This window comes from Adiantum capillus-veneris, chromosome 16, assembly GCF_014529385.1.
Source record: "Adiantum capillus-veneris isolate H3 chromosome 16, ASM1452938v2, whole genome shotgun sequence".
Lineage (NCBI taxonomy): Eukaryota > Viridiplantae > Streptophyta > Polypodiopsida > Polypodiales > Pteridaceae > Adiantum > Adiantum capillus-veneris.
In genome coordinates this window covers 155,096,574-155,115,564 of record NC_140946.1, presented here as the reverse complement: position 1 = coordinate 155,115,564, position 18,991 = coordinate 155,096,574, and positions in this window count along the sequence as shown.

The window sequence follows — 18,991 nt, the reverse complement described above, 5'->3', positions numbered from 1 at the left end:
ACACATGTTCAAAGAATTCCATATGCTTTCTAGCATCTCCGTCTCCATTGAATTTTTGTGTGAGCTTAGCTACTTGAACTGCCTTGCTCCTAGGCTCTCTATGAGGTGCACTACGCATGTTTTCCGCAATAGAGCGACCGATAGTTTGAGAAAATGCTGCCAAATCTCCTATTTGAGCAGGTATAATGGGTGTATGTGCTCCTGGAACCACATGTGAGATGGGAGTTGGCCTTGGCCTTGGCATACGCGCGGCTCTTGGGTCCCAAATTTCGTATGGTGGTGTACCAGACGGTGGTCCAAAGTTTATAGGCGTGGCCCTAGGCATAGGGGGTGCCTGATATGGCATGTTATTATTAAATGGCATGGCTCCACTTGTATAAGATCTTGGATAATTCCATTGTGGATTGTAAGCTCTTGGAATAATCGGAGGTGTAGGAGCTGCATGAGGCTGAGGTACGACACGTGCACATGATTGATACATACATGTAGGTATAGTTGGGGGCACTGTGCTACTAGGCATCGGCGCCGTGTTAACAAATGAACTCCATGGTGTACTTCTTGTCATGCTCACCATTGGGATATGCATGGTAGCCGTAGTGTCATTAAGAGAAAGATGAGCTAGATCTGGGAAGGTAAAGATGCCACTTGTGGGTTCAGATTGTACTGAGGCTCTTGGCGAAACAACATATGGAGGATCAATGGGGCTCACTGAGGGAGTCTCCATTTGTGACAGGGTTGGTTGGTTGGCCTTTCCCATATCCAAGAATCTCATTAGGCTTGTTGAAGGCATGTTGATCCCTGTGTTCTGTCTTTCTAACTCGACAATCCTATGGAGGACATCACAAACTTTCTGTTGTTGCTCATCTATGCTAGTAGCACCCGATGTGGATTGTAGAACATCTAACCAACCCACATTAAGGTGTGTCATGTGTACCGATCAGTTAAAGCTTCTGCTTGTAGGTCATACTCCCAATTTTCGTTTAGGAATATCCCATCTAGGCCTGGCGTGCTGGAGGTTTCCCTTGAAGTGGAAGCATTATTGCTCCCCATAGCTTGCCCCTCCGTGACTGCTACCTTGGGAGCACTTGGTTGCTCGGCTGGCATGATTGTTGTCATAGGAGCCTTTGCTTTCAGGGCTCGACTTTGTTCTAGCCTTCGTAGGTTCTCAATTTCCCTCTCCCTTGTTGCTTGCATATAGCATTCGATCTCTTGCACTTCGGCAAGACTCCTACCATCGGGTAGTAAAACCTCAGAGGGAGATAGTCCTAAAGGATCAGGAGATGCAGTGGATGGAACATTCACATGCACACTCTCAAGAAGCATAGGGTCCATTTTAGGCATGAATGACGAATTTACTTCCCCACTCCCTTCATTTATTTCATTAACCGCATGTTCGGAGCGAGTAGCTCTACTAAGGGTCTCTTTTAAGCGGCTAAACACGCTGGACCCGGGCCGTGGGCCCATGGCATGCATGTCTTGACTTGAACTATGAGGGTTTGGTGTAGGATACCCCTCCATGACTTCGTAGTCAGAGGAAGAATCACTAGACGTGATATGAGGATCTTGGGTCGCGCTACCTTGAGTCCCGGCCGAAGGTCCAGAACCTAGGGTGGAGGAATAATGGGTGCCCGCGTAAATGGAGGCACTACCAATATGCTCGTACTCTAACACTCGTCCAGAGCGTAGGTTCATATGACTTGGATCCCCTAGAAGTGTTAGTGAGGGCCCGTGAAGGCTGCTCACCTAGTAATTTTGGGTGTTTTGTAACCCAAGTCTTTTCTTATTTTTTGATTTTTTGGTCCTTTTTTTGTGACCCAGCTATAGAATAGAACGTATGATAGCTCAAACCGAGCGTCTCGGTCAGAGGGACGTGCCGTGCTTTACAGCCCTCTGTTTGGTCAGTTTATGCCCTCGGAATCCCTAAAACCGTCAATTTCTAGTAGGGAACTAGGCCCAAATTAGAAAGTCTAAGGGTGCAAGTGGGAAGAGAAGGGAGGAGAGTGGAGGACTTGCCCCACATGCTCTCATTCCCTCTTGAGGGGGTAGGGTATATATATAAGAGTGAGTCTAGTATATATCATAGGACTGAGGCCTGGGCCTGGGCCTGGGCAAATGATCTCGATCCCGATCAAAATTTTAGTGTAGCCCCCCAGTCACTCACGCTTAAATATTTTCGGTTTTTTTTAAATAATTTTTTTAAATTTTTTGGGCGACGACCGCGCGCGGTTTTGGTGACCCTTTCTTGGCCACACACACTGTCACCTACCTACCCTCCCAGTCAACAACTCACAGCTCACAGACAGCTCACTACCTTATCTACTTACTAACCGTGCTGCTAACCACTAACTAATCTGTTAACTGCTTACTGACAGTGACCTAACTGTCCACCTACTTCCTCTCTCACTACCTTACTATGCAAAGACTGTGTGCAGGCAAACCTTGACAGAAAACTGTGTGCAGACTGTGTGCAAGCAGAAATTGCTAACTGCCTTCCTACTAATTCATTCACTGCAAACAAGCTAACGACCACTAATTGTGCAAAGACTGTGTGTAAACAGAAAACACAACATTATGCAGAAATCACAGAACTTTCTGACAATACAAAAATTAACAACTTGCAGACAAACAACTCATTTCTCTTCCTCTTCCTCTTCTTTCCTACTACAAACAACTCATAAGAGAAGCACAAAGTGCCTCTTGGGCTTAGTGCAGGGCGATTGCCCGGCAGCGGCGCCAAAAATGTGCGCTCCTTGCCGCACTGTCGAAGCAAGGGACTTGCCGATACATAGTGTGCGAGCCACAAATGGCTCCAAGCACACAACAAGACTAATCTAGCAAGCTCAAAAGAGGGCAATGGTGTGTCACTCACCCCTCTATGCTCCTGCCGTGGAGGATTCCTCGCCGCGATGAAGAAGAAGTTGCAGTCGTGCTGCGCTCAACCGCTTCGCCGCCGTCGTGCCTTCGTAATGCTCGATCGCACACACACTCTCCCTCTCTCTCTCTCTCTCTCTCTCTCTCTCTCTCTCTCTCTCTCATGCACACACACACGAGGAGGTGAAGAAGAAGAAGATGGAGATGGAGATGGAGATGGAGCAAGAGCACTTTTCTATTGCACAAATGAGAGAATGAGTGAATTTTAGGTTTAGTTGGCTTTTATATGAGCTCACCCCATTCACACTTGGGCGCTCATGCTTAGCCAACTAATCCCTTGAATGTCCCAGTTAGAGTGCGCCTCTCATCGGCGATCACTCTTACCCTTTTTCTATTGGTCCGACAAGCCCGGTACTTGACTCTACCAAATACATAATACATGTCCGTCGTAGGTGATGGGGTGTCCGTGAGCCGTGAGGGTTAACAGTCATTCGATTGCCAATCTTCATTTTGTGCAAGCTAACTTGATGTTTTTGTAGATTCTTGTGTCTCCTTTGGTGGCGTCATGGCTACAGGTTGTTGTTGCCCTTGTGGCTGTGGTTGATCTTTTGCCGTTTTGTCATCCTAAGGCTTCGTGGATGCCTCGGCCTTCTCTTGCTGTGTTGAGGTAGAGGGTGTTTCCCCAATCTTCTGTTCTCTTGGTTCCTCAAACTTTGTGTTGTCCTCTGGTTCAAGACTCGCTGTCCTTTTGGAATCTGTCTCTTGTTCTTTGTGTTTCTCTTGTGTAGATTCAGCTGCCTGTTGTGCCGGTTCAGCTTCTTCTCTTTGTTCAGGCTCTACCTCTTTTGTGTGTTCAGCTTCTGTGGATTTGCTTTCTGGTGAAGGTGGTGGATTCGGCATGGGGTGATCACTCTGTTTTGAAGCAGGTGAAGAAGGTCGTGGAGATACATCACCTTGATCATGTTGTGATTCTCCTTGTTCCGTTGCTTCCGCTCCTTGCTTTTGCTGCCCTGCTGCCTCTTTAGCTTTCTATTCTGCTTCTTGGGGCTTCTTTCAGCTTTAAAGCTTCTGCTTCTTGATACATCTTTTCCAATAGTCTTGTGGGATCTTCTGCCTGTTTCCTGGTATGATTTTTTGTTCTTGCACCTTTAAGCTCAATAGGTACCTATCATGCTGGGTCCTTGCCTTGTGCTTGGTGGCTGCGTTCGTAAGAGTGCTTTTCTCTTTCAAAGCGGGCTTGTTTTTGTAGAGGTTCCTCTTGGTGTGCTGCCACGGATTTTCTATTCATTTCTTCCCATCGTGCTCTTTTTTCCTCGTTATCTAAGCTTTCACTGTTGTGCCGTTCTGGCGAGCTCTCGGCAGACTCTTCATTTGACTTGTATGTTCTCTTGGCAGATCTTGTAGCTCGAGGGGAAGGATGTGCTGACACTATCCAATTGCTTTGATCTGGGGCATGCGACAAGTTGTCGGCCATGCCGATAGCATGGTAGGCAGTCATGGTCAAAACCTCTGGTGCACCCAGATATGTGATTTTCCCTTCTTTCTTTGTCCCTTTCAATGTGGAAAAAACATATTGTGCATGGTCAATTGGTTGCCTGGTTGTTGATTTGAGAACTTGTGTAAAGGTCGTGGAAACCGTTGTAAAGTGTGAGCTTTGTCCTAAAGGGCGAGTCAAGGAGAGAAGAGTGGATTTATCCCACATACTGTGGAGCAAGGATGTAGAGCTATATAAAGCTCATTTTCATGAATGAACAACACAACTCTATTTTGCATGACATGCTTGTCTATGGTGAGCTTGTGCTAAGCTATGTCAATACTCAAGATTGTGTTTATGAGTCCAAGCTAATTCTATCTTGGAACCTAATTCACTTGAGTGATAACCTTTCTTACACACACACTCACACATTGACGCTATGTTTCTCTTTCATCCACCATAGCTAGCCCGATCCCATTCCCAAAAATTGGTATCCGAGATATGGTGTGCTAGCTAGGATTGTTGTTATGCATTTGTGTGTTAGTACAATTAGCATTACTTTATCATCATTAGATAGATCCATTAGATTTTCTCTTCTATTGCATACCGTACGCCTGATTAGTGTTCCATTGGCTAGCATGAGCATGTTCTTGAGCTAAAGACTCTTGGGCCACTACTCACTAGCTAATTGGAAGATGAATTAGCATAATATTTCATTGATTTTCCATTAGAAACTTTCATTTTGCATTCATTAGTTGCTCCCTATTTTAGCAAAATTAGTACTTACAACTAATGTGTGTGCATAGCCTGTCTCAAGAGCTCTCTACCGACTATCTCCATGCTCAAATCACCCTTCATATGCACATTCTAGAGCTTGATTGATTTCCTCTTGAACAGTCTCTCTCTCTGGATTTTTTGCAGAACAATTTTCAGAAACTTTGTTTAGTGTGTGTGGTGCATTTAATGCCAAAGATGAAATTCTTCTCCCTTTTTTGTCTTGGGAAGGCAAAAACCGTGTGAACCTCCTATTTTTAGGAGTTGACCATCCTTTTTGGGGGGCCATACCACAAAAAGGCTTGGGCCCCCAACGATGGACGTGAACCGCTGCGATAAGCTATATTGAAGTCCGCCAAGCGGGTCCGTTATCCGAATGGCCGGCCACGCATTAAGGGGGCCTCCTCCGTCTGACCGGCGCCTGCCCACACATGCGCCAACTGGCTGCCCTGTCACGTCCGACCGGTGCCTGCCGACTCTACCCTCGCTTGCTCGGTGTGCCCCGCTTACCCGCGCATCGAACTTAACCACGCACTCTCAACCCTTTTTAAAGGTTTTCGGGTCCGCCCTTCTCAGGCCCCCCTTCCCGCGCTAATCCCGGGCCTCAAGAGCTCCAATCAAGCTCACCAAGCAGCCACTCCCACGGCCCACTCAAGACCATCTTCCCAGCTACATTTTTAAGAGAGCTCCCACATTCATAAGCTACGAGCTTTGCCTAAGTGGACATCCGAATGCTACCAAAGGCTTTGATCTCAAGAAGCATCAAATTCACTCAACAATTCTTGTCCGAAGAACTTCAAAGCCTTAAAGTAAAGAGCATCAAAATCTTATCAAAGGAAGAAGCTTTTCAGGACAAAAGCTTCCTTGAGCAATCAAGCGATTTTTTTGTGAAGACTGGCTTCACACACCCGTGAAGAGGAGCTTCACAAAATTCAAAGGAATTTTCTCTTACTCTCTTTCTCATTAAAATCTTTTCAAATCTTGCAGCCAAGCACAATAACTTGCAAATAAATATCATCTTTCTTTATTTGTGCACCATGTAAAGAGGCAGACACTCGCTAGGAGAGTCTCCTAAGCTAAGACCCCTCTATTAGCACAAATGGGGGACAAGGGAATAGAAAAATTAAATGGGGTAGGATTTCACACCTGGCAAACAAAGTTAAGAAGTTAACTTATGAAAAAATGTTTGTGGTCTGTCATCAGCACTACCTTAGAGCAACAAGCCGAACCCGATGGAGTGCACACTAGGGCATCTACACTCATAGCAAGTGCATAGAATTTGGCCAATGATGAACAAGCGTTAGGAATCATCATCACCTCCTTCCATGAAAATTATGTGCATTTCATAGACGAATGTACGCATGCACATGATGCCTGGCATGTTTTAGAAAGCAATGTTGGAGCCAGGGCCAAAAGAAGTAAATTTAGTCTCAAAAGACAACTTTACAAGATCACCATGATTGAAGGGGAGGACATTGCTAGCCTAGAAAATAGGCTTAAGAGCATTGTCACGCAGCTCACTTACATCCAGGTCAAAGTACCAGAAGACGACAAAGTAGCCATTCTATTGAGTGCACTTCCACCTTCTTATGACCACTTAGTCACAATTCTTGAAGAAAAAGAACCAGCTCCACCTTTTCAAGATGTCATCAACTCAGTCCAAGCAGAAGAAAGAAAGAAAAGACGTTCACTAACCTCATCAGGAGGAGTTTTTATTGCAACATCCTCAAGGGGAAGGTATTCGCCATCGACATCGACAAACGGAAGAAAGTGTTATGAATGTGGAAGAATGGGACACGTAGCGAAAGACTGCTACACAAACAAACCTTGCAACAAATGTGGTAAGAAGGGACACACTCCTTCTCAGTGCTACTCAAATAGCGGCAGTAGCAGTGGAGAAAGCAGCAGCAGTAGAAGCAGCAGCAGAAGTCACGAAGGGAAGAGACCTATCAAAGGATCAGCACACATGGTAGAAGACAAAGAAGATGAAGACGAGAGCAAGATTGTCTTTTATGAAGACCCATTTTGAAGATGCAGCCTCTCTACTTGTAGGGAAGGACTTTTATTTTCCTGTGTGGATTTTATCATCCTGTGTGGATATCACCATCCTTTGTGGATTTTATTTTCCTGTATGGATTTTATCATCTAGTGTGGATATCACCATCCTTTGTGGATTTTATTTTCTTGTGTGGATTTTATCATCCTATGTCGACATCACCATCCTTTGTGGATTTTGTTAACCTGTGTGGATATTACCATCCTATGTGGATAGCAACTTATCATCCTGTGTGGATTCTGCATCTTTAGTACCTTGTCATAGTCCAAACCTCAAGGGGAGGATTGTAAAGTGTGAGCTTTGTCCTAAAGGGCGAGTCAAGGAGAGAAGAGTGGATTTATCCCACATACTGTGGAGCAAGGATGTAGAGCTATATAAAGCTCATTTTCATGAATGAACAACACAACTCTATTTTGCACTACATGCTTGTCTATGGTGAGCTTGTGCTAAGCTAAGTCAATACTCAATATTGTGTTTATGAGTCCAAGCTAATTCTATCTTGGAACCTAATTCACTTGAGTGATAACCTTGCTTACACACACACACTCACACATTGACACTATGTTTCTCTTTCGTCCACAATAGCTAGCTCAATCCCATTCCCAACAACTGCCAATTAGCCATTGGTTCACCATCTAGGGTGGATAGCTTAACTGCTCCACTTGGAGATACATCTTCAATGATAAACGGTCCGTTTCCCTTTTTCTTAAACTTGGGAATGTGTCGCTTAAGGGAATAGACTAGAACTAAGTCCCCTTTTTTGAAGATTTTTGTAATTAGATGGGAATCAAAAAACTGTTTTTGTTTTTGCTTTTGTGTGTAGATATGAGCTACAGCTGTTAGCCTTTGCTCATCTAGCTTCTCTAAATCTTCAAGTCTTTTTGACAATTCATGTCTAGTCCACTCAAGATCCTTTTTTACCCTTAGTGTCGGCAATAAAAATTCTCTTGGCAGTGTGGCATCAAGACCATAAACAAGGTTAAAGGGTGTAGCATTTAAAGCTATTTTGAATGAAACTCGATAAGCTCATAGAGCTGCATGGAGATTCATTTCCCAGTCTGTTCTTCCTGAACTAACCACTTTAGTCAATACCGAGCTAAGAATCTTATTCGAATGCTCAGCTTGTTTGTTTGCTTGTGGGTGATAGGGAGCTGATTTGTTATGGATGACCATCAAATTCATGAAGCAGATACTCGATTACCTCAGTGAGGAAATGAGTTCCCCTATCACTGACAATTTCTATAGGCAGTCCATATCTTGTGAATACATACTCATATAAGAATGCAACAGTGGTTTTGGCATCATTCTTTTGAGTTGCTTTAGCCTCAGCCCACTTGGTCAAATAGTCCGTAGCTGCAATGATATATTGAGCTTGGGTTCTATAAGCAGGTGGCTCTATTGGCCCAACAAAATCTATACCCCATTTTCGAAAGCTCTAGTCCCCCATCATTGGTCTTAATGGCATGCTATCTACACGTGTTGGCATTTTTGCTCGTTGACAAGCATCACATCTTCGAATGTATTCTTTAGCATCTGCAAAAAGTGTTGGCCACCATATGCCTGCCATTAAGATTGCTCTTGCAGTGGTCTCACTAGAAAAGTGATCTCCAGCTAATCCATCATGTGTTTGTTCTATGATCGGAATATATTCGTCTTCATTTGCATAAGACGCAAATGTTGATCCTTACCTCTCCGATACAATTGGTTTACAATAAGAGCATAGTCTCTTCCTTCTGTTTCAATTGCTCTTTGACGGCATTTACTCATATCCTCGGGAAATGTTCGACTCGATAAGTAAGTGACTAGATAGTTACTCCACTTAGGAACATGCGACATTTGAAACAATGTTACATGACGTATGGGTGTTTGTTTTTACATTGAGGACAATCCTTTATGAGAGAGCGAATATCACTCCTCATAGTTGACCAAAATACTCCAAGTTTCAAGATCCTTTGCATAGTTTGGTCTTTCACAAAGTGAAGTCCTACTATGGTAATATGTACTTGACTTAGGTATTGGTTTTTCTCTTCAAGATTAATGCATAAGAGCAATATTCCATCTCGATTTCTTTTGTATAGCCTACCAGCTAATTGATACATAACCAATTGCTCGATTTATCCGACTGTAATAGGAAGTGGTATTTGCGAATCCACTTGAGCTATGGTCATCAATGACACCATATTTTTCGACATCGAGGTATCATTTCCACGGAGAACAAATAGGCATCTGGTAGATCATCATCTACTCCTTTAGGTGATTCCCCTGAAATAATCATTGACAAATGATCTGCTCTTTGATGAGTAGTGCCCTTTTTTACAACCACAGTGAAATCAAATTCCAAAAGAATGATGAACCTTCTCACTATTCTTCCTGTGTTGCATGGATTGTTGACCAGTTACAATAAAGCTTGGTGGTCCACGAAGAACACAAATTTGCTTGCTAATAGGTAATATCTACACTTTTTTACGGCATCATTCCTAATCCTTCCCTTTTGGTGGTGGTGTAATTCTTTTCTGCCATGTTCAACTGTCGGCTAGCATAAGAAATAGGAAAATTAATTTTCTTGTCTCCTGGTTGAGCTAATATACACCCTATGGCTAAATTGGAAGCATCTACATGTATGTGGAATATCTGTTACCATATACATGTGGTAGTGATGTGTGTGAACACACTAGGACCACCGGGGCATTTTTTTCCTCTTTAGGTGGTTTTTCCCCTGTGCATTGTATATACGCCCATCACTCTAGGGCTATCTATCTTTCCATTGCACACCAAGTAACACACTCTCTATTGTGTGCCTTTATCTTCCTTCGTTCTCCAAGCTGTGTGTGTTTCTCTGAATCCCTAATTCCAACAATTGGTATCAGAGGAGGTTACGTCCTCTTGGGCTTAGTCGCTAGCTGCTCCAACACACGCCTGCTCACTTTCTCCGATTATCAGAGCAGGTTACGTCCTCTCGGGCTTAATCACCAGCTGCTCCAGCACACACCTGCTCACTTTCTCCGATTACAGTGAAGTTTGGCGAGCGTTCATAGGTCGACAAATATTTTGGGATAGCTTACAGAGCTTAGTCTGCTCAGATTTCTGATTCGGGCTCATTTCGGTCTCCGTTTCCACTACAGGCAGGTCTGCACAGGCAATTTTGTCATTTTGTGCAGAATTTTTGTCAATGCCGTTTTCTCGCATAACATGTGCCTTACAGTCTTCTACGGTTTGTGCTATATAGCATATTTATTTCCGCTCCGTTTCTCCTATTTTTGGGCAGTTTTCACATCAGGTACAACATTTACCATGGGTGACATCAACATAGATGTCAAGGAGAGGCTCTCAGCAAGAGAGATCAGCTTGGCTTATGTGCCAACACAGGACAACCTTGCAGATCTTTTCCCAAAGGCATTGTGTCATGAGAAGCTCGAAGCTTTGGGCTTACTCCCCTTTGTGGACTGATCATGTCCTCAGGGCATGGCACTTCCCTTTACTCATGTGCCAGCTCTCGTTCACTGCATCACTCCAGGGGGGATTTGTTACCATATACATGTGGTAGTGATGTGTGTGAACACACTAGGACTACTGGCGCATTTTTTTCCCTCTTTAGGAGGTTTTTTCCCCCATGCATTGTATATACGCCCATCACTCTAGGGCTATCTATATTTTCATTGCACACCAAGTAACACACTCTCTATTGTGTACCTTGAGCTTCCTTCGTCTTCTCCAAGCTATGTGTGTTTCTCTGCAACCCTAATTCCAACAATATCTTATTCCAATCTGGTGCTTTCAATCTTGCAGCTCAAGTGAGAGCTTGCTTTAGCTTCATGAAGGATTCTTCACATGCTTCAATCCACTCAAAGTGTGTAATCAAGCTATACATGGGTTTTGCAATTATAGCGTACATGTAAATGAACCATCTGTAATATCCACAATGCCCCATGAAGGCTTGAACCCCCTTGACTGTTGTTGGTCTAGGCAAATCAACAATGACATGATTTTTATCCATATCAGTAGCTATGCCATTTTTTGGCACTATATATCCAAGAATTTTTCCTTGTCTACCCATGAATCTGCACTTTTCAGGATTTAGGCAAATCCTATAAAGTCTACATTTTTCGAATACCTTTTTGAGATGTTCAAAACGATCACCTCGGATTGATGAATGTACGCATAGATCATCCATATATACTTCTAAGAATTTCCTAAGATATTCTTTAAAAGCATGACTCATCAATCTTTGAAATGTGGCAGGAGCATTAGTTAACCCAAAAGGCATAACCCGATAGGCAAAAATACCCCATTATGTTGCAAAAGCAGTTATATGCTGATCTTTTGGGTCAACCAAAAGTTGATTGTATCTCAAAAATCCATCTAAGAAGCTGTAAGCTTCTTTATTTGCAACTCGTTCTGGCACATGCTCAGTGAATTGGAAGAGGAAAGTTGTCTCTAATGGTAGCTGCAATCACTTTCTTGAGGTTGACACAAACTCATAATTTTCCATTCTTCTGGGTACTACCACAATTGGAGACACCCAATCTGTGTGTTCAATTTCATAAGTGAATTCGACTTCCTTTAGTTTTTCGATATATTCTTTAATTTTCTTGGCAAATGTTTCATTATATGTGTATGGCCTTTGTCTACTTGGTTTCACATCGTCTCTCATGGGTATGGTATGTTGACAGATTCTTGGATCAACACCCTTGAGATCCTTGTAAGACCAAGCGAAGATGTCTCGGTATTCTTTTAGCAAGCTTAACAAAAGCTCTTATTCTTTTTTTGTCAGGTCATTTGCAATGTAGGCAAGCCTGGTTCAGCCAATCTATCTTTTTTGCATTTCCAGGCCCTTCGTAGGACTCGCCCTGTTTTCGTAGTTCTCTAACAGGTTGTTTGACAATGATTTGTTGACCTTGGAGAGTATACCTTTTGTAATGAGATGGAGCACTCATTACATCTCTACCATCCTCTTCTGTGGTTTCCATTTCGGTTGTGTATATCTCCTTTAGAGCTTTTTTCAACTCTTGATACTTCTTTTTCCGTTCAACTCGCGTCATGGTTGACTCCTTTTCTTGTTTTTTTGTTTTTTCTTGAGTATCCTTCCTCGTTTTTCTTGATGTTTTCGACATTTTTGGGTATTCGTTTGAAGGATATCTGCCAGTGATTTTGTCCTTGACACAATCATGTGCATCTATCTGCATCAGGAACTGTGATCTACTGGAGACTGATGGCATAGGTCTAGCTTTCATGTTTTTGGTGTCTCTTTTTTGTCTATACCATTTTTGTCTTCTCGGTTTTTGGTAAGGAAAGTCAAAAAACTTTTCCTCCCCTCCTTTCAAGAGAGTAGCTTACCTCTTACATGTTCTTTTTCTGACCCCAAATCTTCTGAGGTAGCTGAGTGTTCGTCTAACTCGTCTGTTGCATCGTAGTAGAGGTCTGAAAAGACTTGTTGAGCTTTCATCAAGTCCTTGGGATCCTCATTTCATCTTCAATGTAGAGGGTTGAAATCATTTGGATGGGAATTATGTCATAGCCATCCTCATTGCAAAATTGAGTAGGCATTGATGTATTCACACATACATCCATTGTTGCTAAAATTTGAGTCCACTCAAATGGCTCAAGCAAATGCTCTGGAAAGGGTTCAGGTACATAAGCTTCGTCGGTGCAATCCCTTTCTAAAATACATTCTTCTCTTTTTAAACTTCTGTTTTTTGAAGCTCCGCACATCCAAATAGGAGTGTCTTTGTTCAACCATGATGGAAGCTTAGTTTCAGTCGAAGAGACTGAATCAAACTCTTGTATGGGCGTCTTCATGACATCTCTATAAGTGTGATCTTTTAGATTAACCCTTGTTATAGATCCCACTTGCTTCAAGTACAAATAATTGTTTCCCAATCTTGGATAAGTTGTACCTGTCGCATGAAAGTTCTTCCCAATATGATTACGTAATTGAGTTTTTTTCCAAAGTCTAATATGGCAAAAGCGTGTTGATATTCAATCCCACAGGAATTGGCTATCACTTTTTCAAGTAGCCCTAATGGTCTTTCAATGTGTTCGTCAGCCAATTGCAATTTCATTCAAGTTTGTCTAATGGCTAGTTGTCCCCAGGGTTCCCATACTGCTTTTGTGGCTATGGCTATGTCTGGCCCACTATCCAGTATTGCCAAGGTTTCAATGTCATTATATTTCACTGGAAGGGCGGTGTTTCCTTCTTCCCCTTCGTAATATTCTCCAACTTTGTTCATTGGAACATATCGAATCTCCTTGTTATTCATTTCGTGTTTCAATCTTTCCAATTTTTTTACGATGAGCCCCATTATCCCCACCTTCTCTAGGGTTTTCTGTAGATCATTCCACAAGTATGGTATGAGTTTTAATAGCTCTCCCAAAGTAAGAGTGCATTGGATGGGGTGTAGACATGATTGAATGAATATTGTCTACTTCTAGGGTCTGTTCCGCTCTTTTTACTTGAGTGGTCTTACACACTATGGATTCATCTTTGTTATCTCCCAAGTAAGAGGGTAATGTTTTTAAGGTCAATGGTTTTGACATTCCTAAAGCTTCAGATCCGCAATCCCCATACAAGGATTGTACATCCATGTCCATATCAGGAGGTAGTTTGTCTAACCAAACTTCCTCTATAGGAGCCAACTTTAGAGTTAGGCTCCCATCATTGATCTCTCAAACTTTTTCCCATAAGTGTCATGGCCAGTCTTCCTCTACGAATGAAATCCCATCTAAGGCATCTTCATTGTCCGGCACTATAAGTTTTGGGTCTTTTGTTTCAAGGTGGGGTTCGACCACCACTTTGGATTTTTCTTTAGTGTCTCTTACCACAAGCTCCTCAGATTTTGCCATACTTTCGAGCTTGGGGTTTTGTTTTCCAGCATTTCTTGCGTGATTCTTTCCAAATTGTGATAAGCTTCAAGCTTAGCTGCTTCCATGTCTAGAGAAGGATAGTTTTTCCATTTGTTTTCCATGTTTTGGCCTGCTTTAAGTCCCACTTGGTAGGCTTCCAAGGCTGCATTAATAGGCGCAAAAAATTTATCAACCAAAATTAATCCTCCAAATTTCATGGTTGTTTCCTAGACTTTGCTTCGAGGTTCTTTCACCTTTTTCTGGAATAGCTTTTTTGATTTCTCCTCGATTTCAGCTCGTTGTTTCTGTTTTCTCATCTCATACCTTTTACTTCTGCTTCTTTTTCTTAGCCTGGGATCTAGTGATTACCTTGATTGGAACAATCGGTTCACTCTCAGGTATCACTTGGACTATGTTTACTACTATTTTACCCTTGTTTAAAGGATTTTTAGGACAATCTTCTGGGAAGTGTCCTCCCTTTTTGCAACATTGTATGCAATAAGCTTCAACTGGCTTAAGGTTCTTGTCTAGCTCTGGGCATTCATTTTTCCAATGATCATCTGCACCACAGTTGACATTTTTCCGTTCTTGTCTTAATCATGGGTCTTACCATAGGAGGTCTAACACCTTGATTAGCTACATAATACATTGGTGCAAGCTCTGGTGGAGCATAAGTCATACATTCTTCCATTGGTGGTGGATGTGAATTATACCAATCTACTTCTACCATTACTGTAGATGGACTAGGCTCAACATAGGGTGTAACAGGCACTAGTGCTTGTTCATCTATGACTCCCTCTGGGTGCATGTACTTTACAAGCATTGAATTATGTCCTGGATACGGAGGTTGTTGACCCAAAATGGGTTGAGGTCTTTCCATACCCATCGGTGGTCTTTGAGTTGGTGCCATGTTAGGCCGGTATCAGTACATGGGTTGTCCTTGTGGCCTCATGGGCACGTACTGAACATTCCCATCATACTTTGGTTGGAAATAGCATTCATTGGTCTCATGGTTGGTCCATTTTCCCTCAATTGCATACCATTTTTGCGGTCTAATTGGTTGTCCCTGTTGAGGTATCCCTTGTCCTGGTCCTCTCATAGGTGCTTTTTGCATGTTATTCATCCTTTTGAGCATGTCTCCTATGGTTGAAAGTGGTGCTGCAGCAGTCGTTCCTACTTGTGCTAGTTTAGTGGATGTTGTTTTCTCACTTTGATTATCCTTAGAGACATCTTCCTCGTTGAAAATATCACAATTGTCTCCTAAGTCAATAGCATCTGACACACACTCTTCTAGGGTTGTATGCTTCTTGCTATACAATATAACATGAAGTTCTTTGTTTAGCAATCCATCTAGAAACAATGACACTAGTTGTTCTTCTGCAGGTATCTTTAGCCATGGGAATCTGGCAATGTATTGTTTCATTCGAGTTGCACAATTCCTAACAGACTCACCATGTTTCTGTTTAAAGCTGTAGGTTTGAGCTATCGTATTGTGTTTGATCCCCATTTTGGAACATACAGCTACAAATCCTTGAGCTAATGTGTTTAAGTCCATGATTGACCTCAGTGAAATTTTTTGGAACCATGTTAATGCTTTCCCTTCTAATGTCATTCCAAACCCTCTTAACACTAGAATGGTAACCTAATAGGACATAAAAGTGTCCTTTCAGGGTTTTGGAAAAAAATTCCAAAATCATAGTAGATCCACTCATTTTGAAAAATCCTTTCATGAGCTTATAGTTCAATAACTACTACATATGGAAAAATGAGAAACTTGTAATTTTTCTCATCACTTGGTCACTACAAGCCTCCAAAGTTTATGGACCAGTGCATTTTGCCCAAAACAACAATTTCTTACGGTCGATTGCATATAAATAAGAGTACATGAGATAAAATGCCCCGTTAACTTCAATGGGTTGGTGACCAAAACATATGGTTGCTTTTGCCTCACTTTTTTTTTTTTGGGCAAAAAACATAGGTACAAAAAAGTTGCATTTTTGCCATCCTATCATCAAAGTTTCTATAGTCACGCTCAATACAGATACTATATACATGTTTTCTTGGTTCCCTTTGGGCCTTTGGATTCAAAAGGAGCCATGGAGCATGTCAAAAGGATAATGGATCTCTTAGAATTGGAACCTTGGGGGCAATGATAAAGTGCTAAATACACAAACATGAAAAAACTGGGTTTAGCATTATGACCTCTAGAAACCCATAGAAACTACTCAATATCTAGCCAAGTTTGTAGTCTATGATTAGGTATGGTTACTACCTACAAAATACACACAATTGTCCTAAGAAACTAGCAATATTGAGAAAGTTATACTTGCTACTCTAAAATGTATCGTATTCTTCAGCAATCAAAAAACTCAACCATCATCATATACTATGCTATATAGCATATTAGGTCCCCCAAACCTCAAGGAAGATTAGCTTTATGTTATACATTACACTTACACAATCAAAATTGAATTTGGATATCAAGAAAGCCACCAAAAAAATCATAAAAGTGCTAATTTTGGCCCAAAAACAGGATTATGCAATTCTTGTAAATTGGTCATAACTTTCAATTTTAACACTTAGCTCTCCCTACAAGCATCAAAACATGTTGAGAACTATGAAGGCCTAACCTCTAGCCATATAAACCTCACAAACATGAAGTTTAGAGTGGTATAGTTGCCAAAAATTGAAAAAAAAAAACCAAAAACAGGACCCGTTTTTTCACACAGTTTAGGTTCAAAAATCTTGTGCAAGAGTAATGTTAATGGTGAGATCGATACTCCAAAAAAAAATGCTAAGTTTTTTTCAGCTCATAAGGCAACTTTGTGGATATATAGCACCTATAAATTCATTTTCATACTCTTCAAATAATTCAAGCAAAATGGTCACTTAACAGGACACAAAAGTGTCCAAGGACATAAAAGTGTCTTGTTACCATTCTAGTGTTAAGTATAGAAATCGAATATGCCTTCTGCTCTTAGCACTTGTTTAAAGCTGGTCTCACATGTCTATTTGGTTCAACTCCCGGTCTCCTAGCTGTTGGTCCTATTTCGAGTCCTTCAAACCAATCTGTTGAAAATAGTGACTCATGTAGCCCTGGACTGGGTTTAGTGTCACCCGGTTTTCTACATGATGAGGTGGTTTCTGGTTTCTTAACATTACTTTGGTTTGTTCTACCTCCTCAGGAGTCATCATAACAAAGTTATTGTTATAACAATCCCTAAACAGGTAGGTTGGTAGGTCTACTCATCCCTTATTCTTGATCTTGAAGATATAGATGATCTTCATGGCCGTCAGTTGTCCTAATTTGGCATGCAAAGTCCACAAAAGATCTCTTACGTTTCTATCCCCCCAAAAAATAGATTCCGATCCTAGGATTATTAGTACTAAGCCGTTTCAAGGGCTTCAAATCAACTTGATCGTATCTCTCAAATTCTAAAGTTGGTGATCCTTCTTTTGCGGCCATATTTGTAATTATGGTATTTACTTCTAAACCCCATTTGTCTATCACATCAGGGTCTTCTACTTGTAAATACTAAGTTCTGTTTCGATCCATGTACATTTTTCCTTGTTTGTTTGTCCTGATCTCCTTTTTGAACTCAATACCATGGTCCTCAATGCGAATAGCATACTCTTCGTTACAATCCAGGTAAACTTGAGCTCCATGGCGATTAGGCTTATAAAAAGAGAGTATATGCTTATAGTGCATTGTCGTTCCGGTTTCCGAGTGAGTCGAATAGGAAGACATTTTGGATGTCGAATCAGAAAAAGTGTCTGAGACTTCTTTAGGGATAGTGTGCAAGGAATTGCTTGTATTCATGCTTTTTTCGGTGGATAGTCTACTGGGGGTTTCTTCAAATATGCCATGATTTCCTAGTACACGACCAGATCTAAAGTTCATAAAGACTTATGAATCCCTAGATAGAGTACTTACCTTTGGATTGACTTGTTGTCAATGTCTTTCACTTGACTGGATTGCACTTTTTGTCAAGATATCGATTCCTCGTCTACAAACCGAGCTAATTGAGTCAACCGTTGTAATTTTCAAACTCGACTTTGGCAAAAATCAAAGGACTAATCTGCAACTCAAAAACTGAGTGAACATGTACCAATTTGGATCCGATTGAACCCAAAATTTCCTGGTGGTCTTGTATTATGTTGGTCTAACACTATATAAGTTCAAAAGTTAAAATTGATGTCTCTGTGTTGCAGTAGTAAATAATCACGATTATTTACTTTTGTCAGCTTTTTTCACTTTTTTGCTTGATTTACCAAGTATACAACCTGTTAAGGTCCTTGGACAAGTTTCAATAAGTTTGGACAAAATCTGTTCAAGTTTATCAATTGTTTCGTGTCCGAACACTTTGATTTCAAGAATCTGGCTTAAGTCTCACTTTGTGATCCAAATTTCACCAAAATTGATTTTTGTGGTCTACTTGATATGCTTGACCTTGTGGGATGCCCAAATGTGCAAGAATACCAAATTTTCAAGCAGATGTAAATAATCGTGATTATTTACTCTGGCTAAATTTTTACATTTTTTTGCCCCTATCTTGATATAGATCTATTAAGCACAACTTAAGGTCTCTAGCCAAGTTTCATCAAGTTTGGACTATTTTTGGTCAAATGGTCATCAGTTTTCTGTCCGTAGACTGACTTTGCAAATTTGGTCACAATTTTCAATCCAATGATCCAAATCTTACCAAATTTGGTTTGTGGACTTATTACAACATGTAAAACCAATGATATGCTAACTTGGTCAAAAAAGTTGAAAAATGGGGTAGATGTAAATAATCGTGATTATTTACTTCTAGCAAATTTTTGCATCTTTTTGGTCAACTGAGCATGTACACATGTCTATCACATCAATATAAGCCTATAAATTAAATTTTATCAAGTTTAAACAGTTTTTTCCCAATTTACACTTAAGTGTCAGTAGAAAGTCAATAAAAACTTTAGTTTTTACCCAGTTTTTT